We start from the raw sequence: 15980 nt of genomic DNA, 5'->3' as shown, positions 1-15980 counted from the left end.
GTATGGTGTGAGTGGCGCTCCTGAAGACCCACCTGCAGTGCCCTCACACTGAGGTCAAATACAGCCGAGCATGGAAGAGGAGGAGGAGGAGGAGATTAGTGTTTAACGTCCCGTCGACAACGAGGTCATTAGAGACGGAGCGCAAGCTCGGGTGAGGGAAGGATGGGGAAGGAAATCGGCCGTGCCCTTTCAAAGGAACCATCCCGGCATTTGCCTGAAGCGATTTAGGGAAATCACGGAAAACCTAAATCAGGATGGCTGGAGACGGGATTGAACCGTCGTCCTCCCGAATGCGAGTCCAGTGCGCTAACCACTGCGCCACCTCGCTCGGTGAGCATGGAAGAGCTCTGCCCCAGTTAGTGACCTCACCTACAGCATCATCATCGTTTAGAACAGTGACAGTTAACGCCTTAGATAAAATGTACTTTCGTAAATGTTATATTTTGTTCTATAAGAGAACAAACCTCCTGCCAGATTGAAACTGTGTGCGAGACCGAGACTAGAACTCGGGATCTTTGCCTCTCGAGGATAAGTGCACTACAGAGCCTTTTTTTTTGTGTGTGTGTGTGTGTGTGTGTAGGAATGGACTAGTGTGTCCTCAGGGAGCAGTGTGGGTAGGGGTTGAATCCCAAGGTCTGGCCACAACATCCTCCTCGCTGCCACAGAGTCTGTGTTGCATAGGAAAGTTAGAGACACGGGAATCAACAGAAGTGGGAGAATTTTTTTAGTTATTTATCTTTATTAGTTTTTATTTTTGTATTTTTACAATTATTTTGAAATTATGTGGAACAGACGTCATCTACGTAGGCAAAAAAGATTGGGTAAAAAGCATTAGCGTATTTACGGTGAACTATCCCATCACCAGGGGTCGGGGGAAGAATCTATTATAGGCGGCTGAAACTCAGAAACAGCCAGAGGGGGTGTATGTGCCCTCAGCTCGAGGCAATCCCCAACTAAGTGGAGATCTAATAAACAGTCTTCCAAGATAATTGGTAAATAAAAACCGGTGCCGGCCGCGGTGGTCTAGCGGTTCTAGGCGCGCAGTGTGGAACCGCGCGACTGCTACGGTCGCAGGTTCGAATCCTGCCTCGGGCATGGATGTTTGTGCTGTCCTTAGGTTAGTTAGGTTTAAGTAGTTCTAAGTTCTAGGGGACTGATGACCACAGATGTTAAGTCCCATAGCGCTCAGAGCCATTTGAACCATTTTTTAAAAAACCGGTAACGTGGCGTGTGTTCGAGTGCTGCATGGGCTGCTCGTAAATAGGTCCAATAGTCGTGGCGGAATTTTGGTACCTCATAGAAAAAGTAACTGACAGCCCACTCCTTGACTCTCGTAATGGCGTCATATTTGGCGGCGGGGAAACATGTGTCCTCCAGGTACAAAAACATTCGCAGTTCGATCGCGTCAGGTGGTTCTCGGCTGTAGCGGGTAGTCATTTGCTACACGAATCGCTGATAAGAGGCGCAGGTCAAACGGTTGTCATCAGTGCCAAGTTCGTGGCAAAGGAGACAAAGAGCGGAATACTAAAAATCGATGTTGTGCAGACACTGTTATGTGACAGATTTCTTATTGACTACCTTGTACCATATTGCTCGGATATCAATAGAGATGGTACTTCACACTAAGTGCCTCATAACTGACTTTAAAAATGGAACCAGCAGCAAGATAATAGCCTAGCGTTACCTGAAGGTTTTACCCATTAGCCGTCGGCAGAGAGAGCACTTGTGTGACATTGACCAAACTTGATGCCACGTAACAGTTAACCAAATTAATGCGCTGAAGTGTGTGCTTGTGGACAGGAGGTTCTCGCGGACGTCGTTGCGAGTGACTTGTAACAGAGAATTCGTCGCTGCTGTGTGTGTGATGGTGGGGGTAAAGGTAATGCCCAGGTATCGGACTGTCCACACTAGTGGCAGGTGTGCCAGTTCACTTTCCTGTCTGATGTAGATCACAGAAGATTTGGACGCATCCCCATAAGCAATTCGAGACTACTCGAATCTTGGAGCCATAGCAGAGGAGGAGGAGGTCATCAGGGTATGCCTGGCAGTGAAGGTGTGATGTCGAAGTCTGGAGACCTCGGTCGTCAGGCCCCCAGTGGGGGGCTCTACGGAGTTAACAAAGAGGAAGGTAGAGAGGGGCAACCTTGCCATATTGAGCGGTGGATGGTTTCCGGCCCTGCCACATGTGCATTGACTGGGACTCGTGAACTATACACTGTAAAGGCGCTGGAGGACGTCGATGAAGGGATACCCATGCGTGCATCCACTGAAAACAGGAAACTGGGGCGCATTTTGTCGAAGGAGCTATCGAAATTTATAGTGACGACCGCTGCACGAAGCCTGCAGGTCGCCGCCATCGCAATCGAATCATGGCATTCCTCTGTGGCAATCTGTACGTTAACCTATCTCCAGTAAGAGAACGAAGATCTTGTAATCTGCGTTGAGCAGGGTGAGTGGTCTATACTTTATGACTGTCGAACCACAGGCCGGTTTGTGGACCTGAATGATGAGCCCCTTAACAAGGCGGATGGACTGCTTGATCAGATGTCATCCGTTCGTGGAACATAGTCGTTCACTGCCATGCAGTGAGCCCCCAGAAGGCTTGGTTAAACTCAATCCGTAAGCTGTCGATGCCGGAAAATCTGTTGACTACATCCTTATCGACTGCGTAATCAACTTCGGCTCATGTGACCCCCACTGTTAAAGTATCCGCCTCTGTATGAGTTGATGGTGGATGTGACGTAATGAAAGATGAAGTCTGCATCAGCATTGGCATCTTCTTCCCTGTAAGTATGTTGGTAGTGTTTAACGAAGGTGTTAAAGAGGTCAGAGTGACATCTGTGGGCCATGAGGGATGGCCACAGTGTCGATGAGATGTCGACGACGCCATCGTCCGTCGTAGATTATATGATGCATGGATGGAATTTACAATCCCGCCTGATCATGGCGCTGCCTGCGTATCACCACTACCTGCTATTTGCGTTGTGTCAATACAATTACCCTCGCCTTAGGTCTTTTCCGTTCCATCTGGTTGTCTGGGATTGGCCGCTGAGCTTCCAGATCTTGGAGAAACGCATAGTAGATGTTCCGATGCCATCCAATCAAGTCCTTCCTGTGTATCATCAGTGTCCTTCGGGTCGCCAGTTCCATCCACCATGTCAAAGTCGAGCGGTAGCTGGGAAGGCGTCACTTGAAGCCTGCTCATCTCTCATTGCCTTGCTGGCGACGAGCCGTGTCATGCAGATGAGAAGCACTCCGTTTCCACTGCACACAGGTGCGTCATACAGATTGTAGGTTAAGCGCAATTATCGGAAAAGGTCAGTGGACTGCCTTTGCCGTTCCGTATCGCAGATGTAATCCGTCAGACATATATCCTGTTTAAATGGCTTGCAGAATGTCTGGTAAGAAAGATATGGCTAGAACGGTCGCCATGTTGTGGAGCAGTAGGCCCTGTAATAGTGTACGTAGTTCGTGCCACGCAACATAGTGTGGAACCTGATCTTTAGGGTGCAAAATGCAGTTAAAGCCACCTCCTAGCACCCAGCGTTCGTACCACCGTTAAAACAAGGTAGCTGTGTCGTTGGTTGGTGCCTGATCAGGCATAGGCATTAATGAAGCATGTCTTCATGCCAGTGAGCGCCACCCCCTGAGCATCTTCATCTACATCCACACTCCGCAAGCCACCTGACGGTGTGAGGCGGAGGGTACTTTGAGTACCTGTATCGGTTCTCCATTCTATTCCAGTCTCGCATTGTTTGTGGAAAGAATGATTGTATGCCTCTGTGTGGGCTCTAATCTCTCTGATTTTATCGTCATGGTCTCTTCGCGAGATATACGGGGGAGGGAGCAATATACTGCTTGACTCCTCGGTGAAGGTATGTTCTTGAAACTTCAACAAAAGCCCGTACCGAGCTACTGAGCATCTATCTTGCAGAGTCTTCCACCGGAGTTTATTTATCATCTCCGTAACGCTTTCGCGATTACTCAATGATCCTGTAACGAAGCGCGCCGCTCTCCGTTGGATCTTCTCTATCTCTTCCATCGACCCTATCTGGTACGGATCCCACACCGGTTAGCAGTATTCAAGCAGTGGGCGAACAAGTGTACTGTAACCTACTTCTTTGTTTTCGGATTGCATTTCCTTAGGATTCTTCCAATGAATCTCAGTCTGGCATCTGCTTTACCGACGAATAATTTTATATGTGGAGCATCGATGACAGCAATCCATTTGCGAACATAAATGGCTACTCCACGACCCATGGGATCACATGCAGAGGTGTAGGCAGTATAACCATTGACATGCGGGAGACTGGCCAAGTGAAATTCCTCCAGGAGGGCGAAATCGATATTAGAAGCCCAGAACATCTCATGAATTAGGCAGATTTTCATCCTTGAATGGATGTTGTTTGTGTTGTTTGTTGCTATCCAATAGGCCTGATGGTGGACTGCTGGAGGCTGATCCACTTTCAGTGGAAGGACGTGGGGTCGCTATGGAACGTCATACTACTTGCCCCCAGGTTGTTCAGGCGACAGTATCATTAGTTGAGCTTCGACGACGCAGGGCCCCGTAACGGGTTCTGTTCCTCAACTTTCCCTTCATGCCGTATCGTCGAGACGGGCACCGATCTATCGTTCATAAGATGGAATAGTGGTTCTTGGTGTAGTTTCGGCTGTGCTATGTACATTAAGTAGTTCTGTTTCCTGAAGGATATTTTCGGAGACGGGCACAGGCACACTGGTGGATGTCGTCGCGCCCTCTGGCGACATTTCGGAGAACGTTGTTTCCTTACGCGACCTTCCGTGTCCGACAACGGCAGGGAGTCGTGTCCTCTGGCAAGAAGACCGCCGCAGGGACGATGAGCGAGTCGATCTCCACCTTGTTGCCGAGCGTTGGGTCAGCAGCCGGCAGCGTCGGCTCCGACGGAGCAGGGTCGTCGACGGCCAGCCGATGCGCCGGGCAATCCGAGGCCCCCTCAGTTGGGGTGTGATCGGCCTCACTTGTGACGTCCGGGCGTTGTTGCGAGGCGTCAGGAGAAGCGAGAGCAGCGGCCTAGGCAGCGGCTCGCGGGTTGTCCGTTGTCGGCTGGAAATTGCGTAATACGCCGTTGCCTGTGTAGGCATCTTCGCTGCACCTGGAACAGGCCCGAGGCTGGCCGTCATACATATCTATTGCACGGCATTCGCCGATTTGTAGATAGGACGAAGGTGGCTGTCGACCCGGTTTGGGACAGGATACGTCCAAAAACGCGTTCATTTCTCCTCAGTATGGCCATGGACTGTGCCATATGGCCGGCCGCTGTGACCGATCGGTTCTAGGCGCTTCAGTCCGGAACCGCGCTGCTGCTACGCTCGCAGGTTCGAATCCTGCATTGGACATGGATGTGTGTGATGTCCTTAGGTTAGTTAGGTTTAACTAGTTCTAAGTTTAGGGAACAGATGACCTCAGATATTAAGTCCCATAGTGCTCAGAGCCATTTGAACCATTTTTTGTGCCGTATGGTCGAAGGGCCGCGACGACTTCCTGTGCTGTAAGTTCGAATGGCAAATCGAAAATCGTGTCATACGCATGCCTGAGGCTGAGTTGTCGACGGTTACTACCCCGACATTGCTAGCCGTGCCAGAGAGCGCGGTTCCACTCGTCGGAGGTTCGAGTCCTCCATTGGGCATGGGTGTGTGTGTTGTCCTTAGCGTAAGTTAGTTGAAGTTAGATTAAGTAGTGTGCAGGCTTAGGGACCGATGGCCTCAGCAGTTTGGTCCCATATTCCCTACCACAAATTTCCAATGTATCCGGACGTCACCGTCAGCATGACAGAAGCGGAGTCCCTGCTTGTCTCGCTCGGGATACGTTCGCAAGCGTCGTCGTTAACGATTTTAATACAGACTGTGTTGTCCACGACCGACAAGTGTATTCCTATGATGTTCGTCGTTGGGATATTGACTTCATCTCGAAGCAAATGCTCCACCTCGAGTGTTTTGGGTCGGGTATGGTCGTCGCAGAAAGTAAATCGGAGTGCAGATTTACGGTAACGGTTAGCCACGTGTCGTAGACGCTAAGTCGGCACGTGAGCAACGACCGTCAGGACGTTAACAAGGCGAGCTCCCGCTCCGCACACGGGAACACTAGCGTGTCCGTTCTGTCCCTCTGCCAGAGGCTGACTGACTGAGCTACCCCAGCGCGATCCACGACCCTTCCTCACAGCTTTACTTCCGCAGGATTCTCACCTCCCACCTCCCAAACTTCCCAGAAGCTGTGCTGTGAAACTTGCAAGACTAGCACTCCTGGATACTGCGCCAACATGGCTTAACAATAGCCTGGGAGATGTTTCCAGAATGAGATTTTCCTTCTGCAGCGGAATGTGCACTGATATGAAACTTCCTTGGAGATTAAAACTGTATGTCAGATAGAGATTCGAACTCGGGACCTTTGCCTTTGACGTGCATGTGCACTAAAGGAGAGCTTCTATGAAATTTGAAACGTAGGAGAAGAGGTACTGGCGGAAGTAAAGCTGTGACGAACAGTCGTGAGCAGTACTTCGGTAGCTCAGGTAGTACAGCACTTGCCTGCGAAAGGCAAAGGTCCCCAGTTCGTGTGTTGGTCCGGCACACAGTTTTAATTAGCCGGGTATTTTTTTATTAGTTAGTTAATAAGTGCATCACGTAATGCTTTGCTTATCAGGGGCAGTTGTAAATTACCCAGCAGTCGCGTGGCGAAGAAGTATTTCAAAGTGAATCTGTTATTTATTAATGTAATAAAGTGAACTAATATTGCCGCGCGGGGTAGCCGTGCGGTCTTGGGCGTCTTGTCACGGTTCGCGCGGCTCCCCCCGTCGGAGGTTCGACTCCGCCCTCGGGCATGGGTGTGTGTGTTGTCTTTAGCGTAAGTTAGGTTGAGCTAGATTAAGTAGTGCGTAAGCCTAGAGACCGATTACCTCAGCAGATTGGTCCCATAGTCCTTACCACAAATTTCCATTTTTTTAAACTAATATTTCATGCTTTCTAGTTTGATGAGCCTTCTCCCATAGCAATAAAAGAACCCATAGTTATTGCCGGACGAAAGTAGTTTCCACTGGTCACAACAGCAAAACTGTAAGAAAAGAATGATACGTCTCCAATCCCTAAAGATTGGTGTTTCCGGAACGGAGATAAGCGGTAAATAACGACGAAGGATTGTGGTTGTTCGTGAGCAGTAACGTGTTCGAACGTAAAGACAGGGGTAGCGCGACGATGCTTACTACGTCAGTACTGATGAAAATCTGGTACCGATGCTCGCAGTGCAAGTGGGGCAATAGCGTAATAAACACGGCCGAAGTAGCTGAAACGCCCGCTAAACCTGCTGGGCAGAACAGGTGATTAGGATTGTGGAAAGGGCGAAATAAGGTGTCCGTCAGGTTCACTCAAAATTGTAATTTATTGTAATTTAATAACACCTTTAAATCAAAACCTTTAGAACTACGACTTTCTAAAAGGCAATTATTTCGTGGGTGAAGGTTTCCAAAGAAGAAACCTTAAAGCAACAAGATAAATCTCAAGTAAAAAGATGCAGTTAAAACTGCAAATATATATATGTACAGCGAGACTGAGAGCCTCAATGCAAGGGTGAATAGACCAACATAAACAAGATACAATACAAACGGCTGAAGGCCCGCAATGTATTGTTACCATAACCTTTCAAAGGCAGAAGGCCGCAATGTTCTTTTTTTTTTTTTTTTAAGTGGCTGAAGGCCCACAATTGATTTTCCAAAATTCAAAAACACATAAAATCCAGTAAAAGCAAGAACTTTTTAAATAATTGGCTACGTTCCATTATAAACAGACAATTAACCACCGGTGAGAAGGACAATAAAGAAAATGGCACTGAGAAGCCTCCCGGGCGGTCGGTCTGCCCTCGTTCACTCAGGTGAGACAGATTGTAAGCCCAACTACACTTGATCCGTCGGAATCCAACCAGGGGACAGCCACGGGCCGACCAATAAAACGACTTGCTTGCCACCAATAGGTACATGAGAACACAAATACAATAAGTTACGAATGTGATTATCCACAATCAAATATCTATTAAGCTGTCAAAACCACACACCATGTTGGTCAGTGACAATAGGTGAGGAAAGAATGCTGTCTGAAATTACGTTAGTGGCCAGGGCAGCTAAGCGGAGCACTAACGGCCACAAGGCAGAAAATTCCGCTTGTACACTTGAATTAGAAATACGGTAATATAGTTAACTTCACCCAAAATGAACACTGCCTGAAGTTACGTTAGTGGGCGGAGCAGGTAACCGGAACACTAACGGTCACAAGGCAGAAAATTCCGCTGGTGCACTTGAATTGTAGTCAACCAATACAGTTAATTGCACCGCGTGGCGGCTAAATTTCAGCAATAGAAACACATGGTGTTGGTCACAGGTAAACCTCCCCAACAGCGAAGCACCGAAACGAACCACACAACATAAATGAAAGTAGCTTGGGTAGTTGGAACCACTACTCAACTTTTGACGGCCTGGATCGGTGAACCACCCCGAAGCTCGTAGCGATCGGACAGCTCCACACACGCTCCGACACTGTGCAGGGGCCGCCAGCTCACCCTGCCGACTGCACCGCGCGGAGATCACTTCCGTGGTCCGCAAGAACCGACCGACTGCCTGCAGACCCCCTTGCCGGAAACTATATGCGCAAAACCAAAGATGGTACACTGTGCAAATATCGATACACATCGCTGGTGCCACACATATAAGGAAGAAGAACCGCAACAAGGGCGGGAAACCAAACACAGATAGACAGCGAAGTTCACGAAAAGGCACAGTTTGGAATGAGCGCGGCTCAGTAGCCACAAGCATTTTGTCGCGATGCATCCCAACTAAAACTGACTGACACCACACAACGCTGATTCCAATGTGATGGAAGCCAGCTAATGTACAATAAAACGGCGGTGCTTCGTACGCTTTTGCCAGTAACGAAGTGATAACTTCTAAGATCAGCAACCGAATGGTGGTCAGAAAACATCTGTCCGTGGTTTTTTAAACTCTGATGCAGCATCTCCTCCGAGTGAAGAAAAGTTCCAACTTAAGTGCGAACGGCAGTGTAGACAGACCCTACTGCATCAGGGCGACGTGGGGGCTCGACCTCATGGCGTCTAAGTAAGGTAACCTGTTGTGGTGCCAGGACAACGAAAACGGGAGAAACTGCTGCCTCCGCGTGTCTGCAGAGAAAATTTGAACGTGATAACCGCAAACTTGACTGATTTTCGCCATTGTATGGCTTTTCTAATTTAATTGATTGGTGAACATGAAAAGTGATACGTCCCAGCAATCCACTGGCGATTCCCGATGGCCGGGGAAAACTGATGTCAATGTCTAAATTGCCCTACTAATTTGACTGACTTTTCAATCTATCGTTGAAATTGTGATTACGTACTCAGTATGAATACGCGATTGGATACTTGATTATTATTTAACTAAGCACACTCCCTTTGTGTGGGATCTGACTGGATAACTGTTGAAGTTTCTTCATATGTTTTATGTCTCTCAGAAAATTCTCTGGCTTACAAGTCGCTCCTGCATTTCGCTAAAATTTTCTACCGTTAAGACTACTCTGTATACGACAGTGCCATATACTTCCACATATACATCGAATCTCCGCAACCCACCTTACGGCGGGTGGCGAAGGGTATCCCGTACCATTACTGTTCATTTCCTTTCCTGCCTCCATATCAGGTCTAATTTCTACTGTCTTATCCTCGATGTCTTTACGCGCAGTGTATGTTGAAGATAACACAATTATTCTGCAGTTAGCTTCAAATGCCGATTCTCTAAATTTTCTCAGTAGCGTTCCTCTAAAAGAACGTATCCTTCCCTCCAGGAATTCCCATTTGAGTTCCCGAAGCATCTCCGTAACGCTTACGTGTTGTTCGAACGTACCAGTAACAAATCTAGCAGCCCGCCTCTGAATTGCTTCGATGTCTTCCTTTAATCCGACCTGGTACGGATCCAAAATTCTCTAGCAGTGCTCAATAATAGGTCGGACTAGCGTTCTATATGCGGTCTCCTTTACAGATGAACCACACGTCTCTAGAATTCTCCCAATAAACCAAAGTGGACCATTCGCCTGTTCTACCACAGTCCTCGTATGCTTGTTCCATTTCATATCGCTTTGCAACGTTACGCCCAGATATGTAAATGACGTGACCGTGTCTAGCGGGACACTACTAATGCTGAATCCGAACATAACGGGTTTGTTTTGCCTACTCATCCCCATTTACTTACATTTTTCTGCATTTAGAGCTGACTGCCGTTCATCACACCAACCAGAAATTTTGTCTCAATCATCTTGTATCTTCCTGCACTCATTCAACTTCGACATCTCACCGTACGTCACAGCATCATCAGCAAACCGCCGCTCACCCTGACCACCAAATCATTTATGTGTATAGACAACAACGGCCGTCCTATCACACTTTCCTGTGGCACTCTTGACGATACCCTTGTCTCTGATGAACACTCACCGTCGAAGACAAACTACTGGGTTCTTTAGCTTAAGAAGTCAAACATATTTGTGAACCTATTCCATGCGCTCTCGCCTAGTATCACAGCCTGCAATGGGGCACAGTGTCGGATGCTTTCCGGAAATTTAGAAATATGGAATCTGCCTGTTGCCTTTCATCCAGAGTTCGCAGTACATCATGTGAGAAAATGGCAAGCTGACTTTCGCACGAGCGGCGCTTTCTGAAACCGCGTTGATTGATAGACAAAAACTTCATGACCTAAGAAAATTTATTATATTCGAACTGAGAATATGTTCAAAGATTCTGCAGCAAAACGGTGTTAGGGATAATGGTCGGTAATTCTGTGGGTCCGTTCTTTTACCCTTCTAGTACACAGGAGTCATACGTGCTTTTCCAATCGCTTGGGACTTTGCGCTGGGCTAGAGATTGGCGATAAGTGCAATCTAAGTAAAGGGCCAACTCCGTAGAGTACTCTTTGAAATGCCGAGCTAGGGTTCCATTCGATCCTGATCACTTTTTTTTTTCAAAATTGAAATGGCTCTGAGCACTATGGGACTTAACATCTGAGGTCATCAGTCCCCTAGAACTTAGAACCACTTAAACCTAACTAACCTAAGGACATCACACACATCCATGCCCGAGACAGGATTCGAACCTGCGACCGTAGCAGCCGCGTGGGTCCGACTGAAGCGCCTAGAACCGCTCGGCCACAGCGGCCTGCATTTGTTTTCAGTTCCTTCAGTTGTTCCTCTGTGCAAGATATGCTAATTACTATGTCGTCCATAAGGCAGTCTATTCGATGGTCAAACGCCTAATGTACAGCATCTCCCGACTTTATCCAGCAGGTCGTTTATACTCATAGTCATTCGAGAGGAAACACAATCGCGCGTTGGTGGAACGGGGGGAACGAAATCATTCATTCCCTTCCAAAGCAACTATCCCGACATCAAGTTAGGGACATAACGAAGAAAAAAATTGGGACAGTAGGAAGGGGGCTTGAACCAGCATGTTCCATAACACGAGTCGAGTCGAGTTTCTGACTGCGTCACCTAGCTCAGTGTCGTAAACAGTATGGACACGGCAGGTTGTCGTGCGATACTCACAAGCCAATCATGTCGCTAAGATCGCTTGTCGCATCTGCCTACCTTACGATGACACTGGAGTCGTCGTGAACTGAATTACTAACTCTCTCTCTCTCTCATGTCGTGGTGTTCTTGTATTTCTAGACCTTCTTCAGTTGAGGAAGCAGGCTTCAACGTTCCTTGCTCCATATGGCGACCGTCAGTTGCATCATACTTCCTCTTGCCAAGAGATTGATGTTAAGCACCTATACAAAAGCTGTGCGGAATGGCGATTACCGTGTAGTACCTAAACGCACACATCAAATGGGCATCTGATAACTCTGAGTTTGTGTAACACGTCATTACACCGTACCATTTAACAAGTCCGCGACGAAAGCTAGCAAACCGTTATATTAATCTTTGACATTGTCAGTTAGTGGAAATACGGGATATGTTATTTAAAACGTGCGGATAAAAATCGCACGTCAAAATAGCAAATTTTCTTTTCTGACTATCGATTTTGCCTCATTACCATGCCATCTTCAGATCAATCTGAAATGTTGTTCAGTGTGTGACGCTCATTACACAGTTGCAGTTGGCCAGCTGGCTGACAGATGTCGCACAGCTCCTTGCTTCCTCCTGATCTAAATGTCAGAAATGATATCTTGTTTACATTCATTCATGGACGATGCAAAAAACGCTTCAAATGGCTCTGAGCACTATGCGACTTAACTTCTGAGGTCATCAGTCGCCTAGAACTTAGAACTAATTAAACCTAACTAACCTAAGGACATCACACACAGCCATGCCCGAGACAGGATTCGAACCTGCGACCGTAGCGGTCACTCGGTTCCAGACTGAAGTCCCTAGAACCGCACGGCCATTCCGGCCGGCGAAGATGCAACTATCATCGCTATCGATCGTTTGTACATACATGTGGCACAATGGACACGGTAACAACACTTGAATAGTGGTCAACTTTTTCAGTTTACATAACCAGCTGGGATTTTTCATTTTAGGACGACTTGGCTCTGAACAATACGACGGTGTATGATGACTGTCACACACTGAACATTTTATATACATCTTAAGACGTATTGGTAACGAGCCGAAATCTGTAATCAGTAAATAGAATTTGTCATCTTGACGTATGATTTTTATCTTCATACGTTTTAAACAGTTATTTGCTCGCCATGTCGGTAATAATCACAAAACATGACGAAATTAAAATTTCAACTTAAGCCGTAGCCGGGTATTGAAATGATTTCAGTGGTGACAAGAGAAAATTTGTGCCGGACAGGGGCTGGAACCCGTATTTCCAGCTTTACGCGAGCGGTCGCCGCCCTTCGACTATCCGAGCATACTTCACGTCCATCCCAAAGTCCCAGCTGGTCGCACATTACATACGTAACACCCCCTGTCCGTTGCCCTCATTGCTCGAAGTCTCACGCTGATTACCGCAAGAGGTCGGACGAAGAGTCCATCTGCACTCAATAATTATTGATTCCGTCAAGGCAATGTTACGTATATGTGTCGCGTCTGCTCTTTCTGACATGTCCGAAAGAACACTACCACACACGAAAAAATCACTTAACGAGTTGTTGCTACATGTAAATAAGGCAATACAGTAATCTGCACGCTGTGGGAGATCCCTTTGTAAAAAAAAAGTAATGAAATGGAACGAGAATTTATTTAAAAATATCTTAAGCCTGCCTTCAATCTAGAGCATGGAACTTCTGTAAGAATATAAGTTATTCTAATTTGTCTCGAGTGATTCACTGTTATAACGGGCCTAAAATAATAATGGGAAGTTTAATGCACCAGTCCAAAAATCGTATCCGCGGCCCTAGGATTCGAATACGACTGTATTCAGTAATATTCCGGCGTTCCTAGCGGTGCTAACCACAGCAAAGAGTACTAAATGACAAAATAAAGAGTAAAAAACTTTCTCAGTTTCACACAGAAAATTAAAACCTGCACACTACGCAAATTGTTTCAAAAATTAAAATGAGAATACTTTCATTCAGCTCACTATGTAAAATAAACAACTCATCAGTGAACTGAAAACGAAGGGTATATTTTTCCAATTACACTCCTGGAAATTGAAATAAGAACACCGTGAATTCATTATCCCAGGAAGGGGAAACTTTATTGACACATTCCTGGGGTCAGATACATCACATGATCACACTGACAGAACCACAGGCACATAGACACAGGCAACAGAGCATGCACAATGTCGGCACTAGTACAGTGTATATCCACCTTTCGCAGCAATGCGGGCTGCTATTCTCCCATGGAGACGATCGTAGAGATGCTGGATGTAGTCCTGTGGAACGGCTTGCCATGCCACCGCGTGAGACGACGCTTCATCCAGTCCCAAACATGCTCAATGGGGGACAGATCCGGAGATCTTGCTGGCCAGGGTAGTTGACTTACACCTTCTAGAGCACGTTGGGTGGCACGGGATACATGCGGACGTGCATTGTCCTGTTGGAACAGCAAGTTCCCTTGCCGGTCTAGGAATGGTAGAACGATGGGTTCGATGACGGTTTGGATGTACCGTGCACTATTCAGTGTCCCCTCGACGATCACCAGTGGTGTACGGCCAGTGTAGGAGATCGCTCCCCACACCATGATGCCGGGTGTTGGCCCTGTGTGCCTCGGTCGTATGCAGTCCTGATTGTGGCGCTCACCTGCACGGCGCCAAACACGCATACGACCATCATTGGCACCAAGGCAGAAGCGACTCTCATCGCTGAAGACGACACGTCTCCATTCGTCCCTCCATTCACGCCTGTCGCGACACCACTGGAGGCGGGCTGCACGATGTTGGGGCGTGAGCGGAAGACGGCCTAACGGTGTGTGGGACCGTAGCCCAGCTTCATGGAGACGGTTGCGAATGGTCCTCGCCGATACCCCAGGAGCAACAGTGTCCCTAATTTGCTGGGAAGTGGCGGTGCGGTCCCCTACGGCACTGCGTAGGATCCTACGGTCTTGGCGTGCATCCGTGCGTCGCTGCGGTCCGGTCCCAGGTCGACGGGCACGTGCACCTTCCGCCGACCACTGGCGACAACATCGATGTACTGTGGAGACCTCACGCCCCACGTGTTGAGTAATTCGGCGGTACGTCCACACGGCCTCCCGCATGCCCACTATACGCCCTCGCTCAAAGTCCGTCAACTGCACATACGGTTCACGTCCACGCTGTCGCGGCATGCTACCAGTGTTAAAGACTGCGATGGAGCTCCGTATGCCACGGCAAACTGGCTGACACTGACGGCGGCGGTGCACAAATGCTGCGCAGCTAGCGCCATTCGACGGCCAACACCGCGGTTCCTGGTGTGTCCGCTGTGCCGTGCGTGTGATCATTGCTTGTACAGCCCTCTCGCAGTGTCCGGAGCAAATATGGTGGGTCTGACACACCGGTGTCAATGTGTTCTTTTTTCCATTTCCAGGAGTGTATATTACACGCACTGCGCCTGGTAGCAATAACTTCGTAACAGCGTTTAAAAAGAAATCATTTATAACTGCAATAACTCTGGCTCAGATATGTATCGGTCAGTCCAGAATGGATAGTATGCAACGGCTCTCTTCCAATTACAAAACCTGCTTGTCCCTGCGGGGCAACTGCAGGTTGTGGATCCTCTGCGTTTCGGACCATCGTCTTGTGCCTCCACAGCCCATTCACTTCGCTCTACTGGGAACTGCGTTCCCAGGAACCAGAATCTGGGTAACATCTCGAAAGTTCTTTCCCTATTGTACGAAACAATTATTTTCTAAAATTATTAATAACAATATCTTTTTATTCACATGTCGCCCTTGTACCATCACTCAGCAACAGTTTCAAATTCATATTTTCCCAGCCTTGTATTTGACATCAATATTTTAGTTGGAAATAAAAGAATGTATATAACTGGACCGTTATAACGTCTACAAAGCATTCAGCCGCGACGCATCTCAACATTAATGTTTTTTTGAATTGCAACACTGTCGTTAAACCGAAGAACTACAACTTAACAAAACGTAATCATAAGGGTATTTCAAACATTTCCTGCGTGAATGAGCTTCATGCGATATGCTGGTTCGTTTTTTTTTACTGTATCTTGTCATCAGTGACGTTAAAGTATAGCCTTTATACTTAGCAAAATTAGTATTTATTTTTGTCGGAGTTCGAATCAATTTTTTATTTCATTTTTTATTTATTTATATTGGTAAATGATTAGACCTTCAAATTTAGAAGGTTTACACGCAAAGTGTCTGAAGACAGTCTCATTGCTCTGAAATTGATTGTTAAATAAAGATGAAGTTAGTGGGCTTTTTGACCGTAATGTTGACTTTTGTAAGAACTTCCCAAGTGGTCTTTGCTTGCATTCTTCTGTTGGCTCTGTTTCAGCTTCTAACAAAGATCATTTTTATTGAGA

At 47.3% G+C, this 15980-nt stretch overlaps 1 non-coding gene across 1 annotated transcript; it reads right to left on the bottom strand.

Moving 5' to 3' along the window:
* Window positions 1-255: 255 nt before the first annotated feature.
* Window positions 256-328, bottom strand: Trnaa-cgc. The gene has a single exon. It is a non-coding gene; the product is annotated as a tRNA-Ala (tRNA).
* Between the last annotated feature and the right edge of the window lie 15652 nt (window positions 329-15980).

The sequence above is a fragment of the Schistocerca americana genome, chromosome 7 (genome assembly GCF_021461395.2).
Source record: "Schistocerca americana isolate TAMUIC-IGC-003095 chromosome 7, iqSchAmer2.1, whole genome shotgun sequence".
NCBI lineage: Eukaryota > Metazoa > Arthropoda > Insecta > Orthoptera > Acrididae > Schistocerca > Schistocerca americana.
Note: the sequence above shows the minus strand (reverse complement) of the source record. Positions and strands in the feature narration are given on the sequence as shown.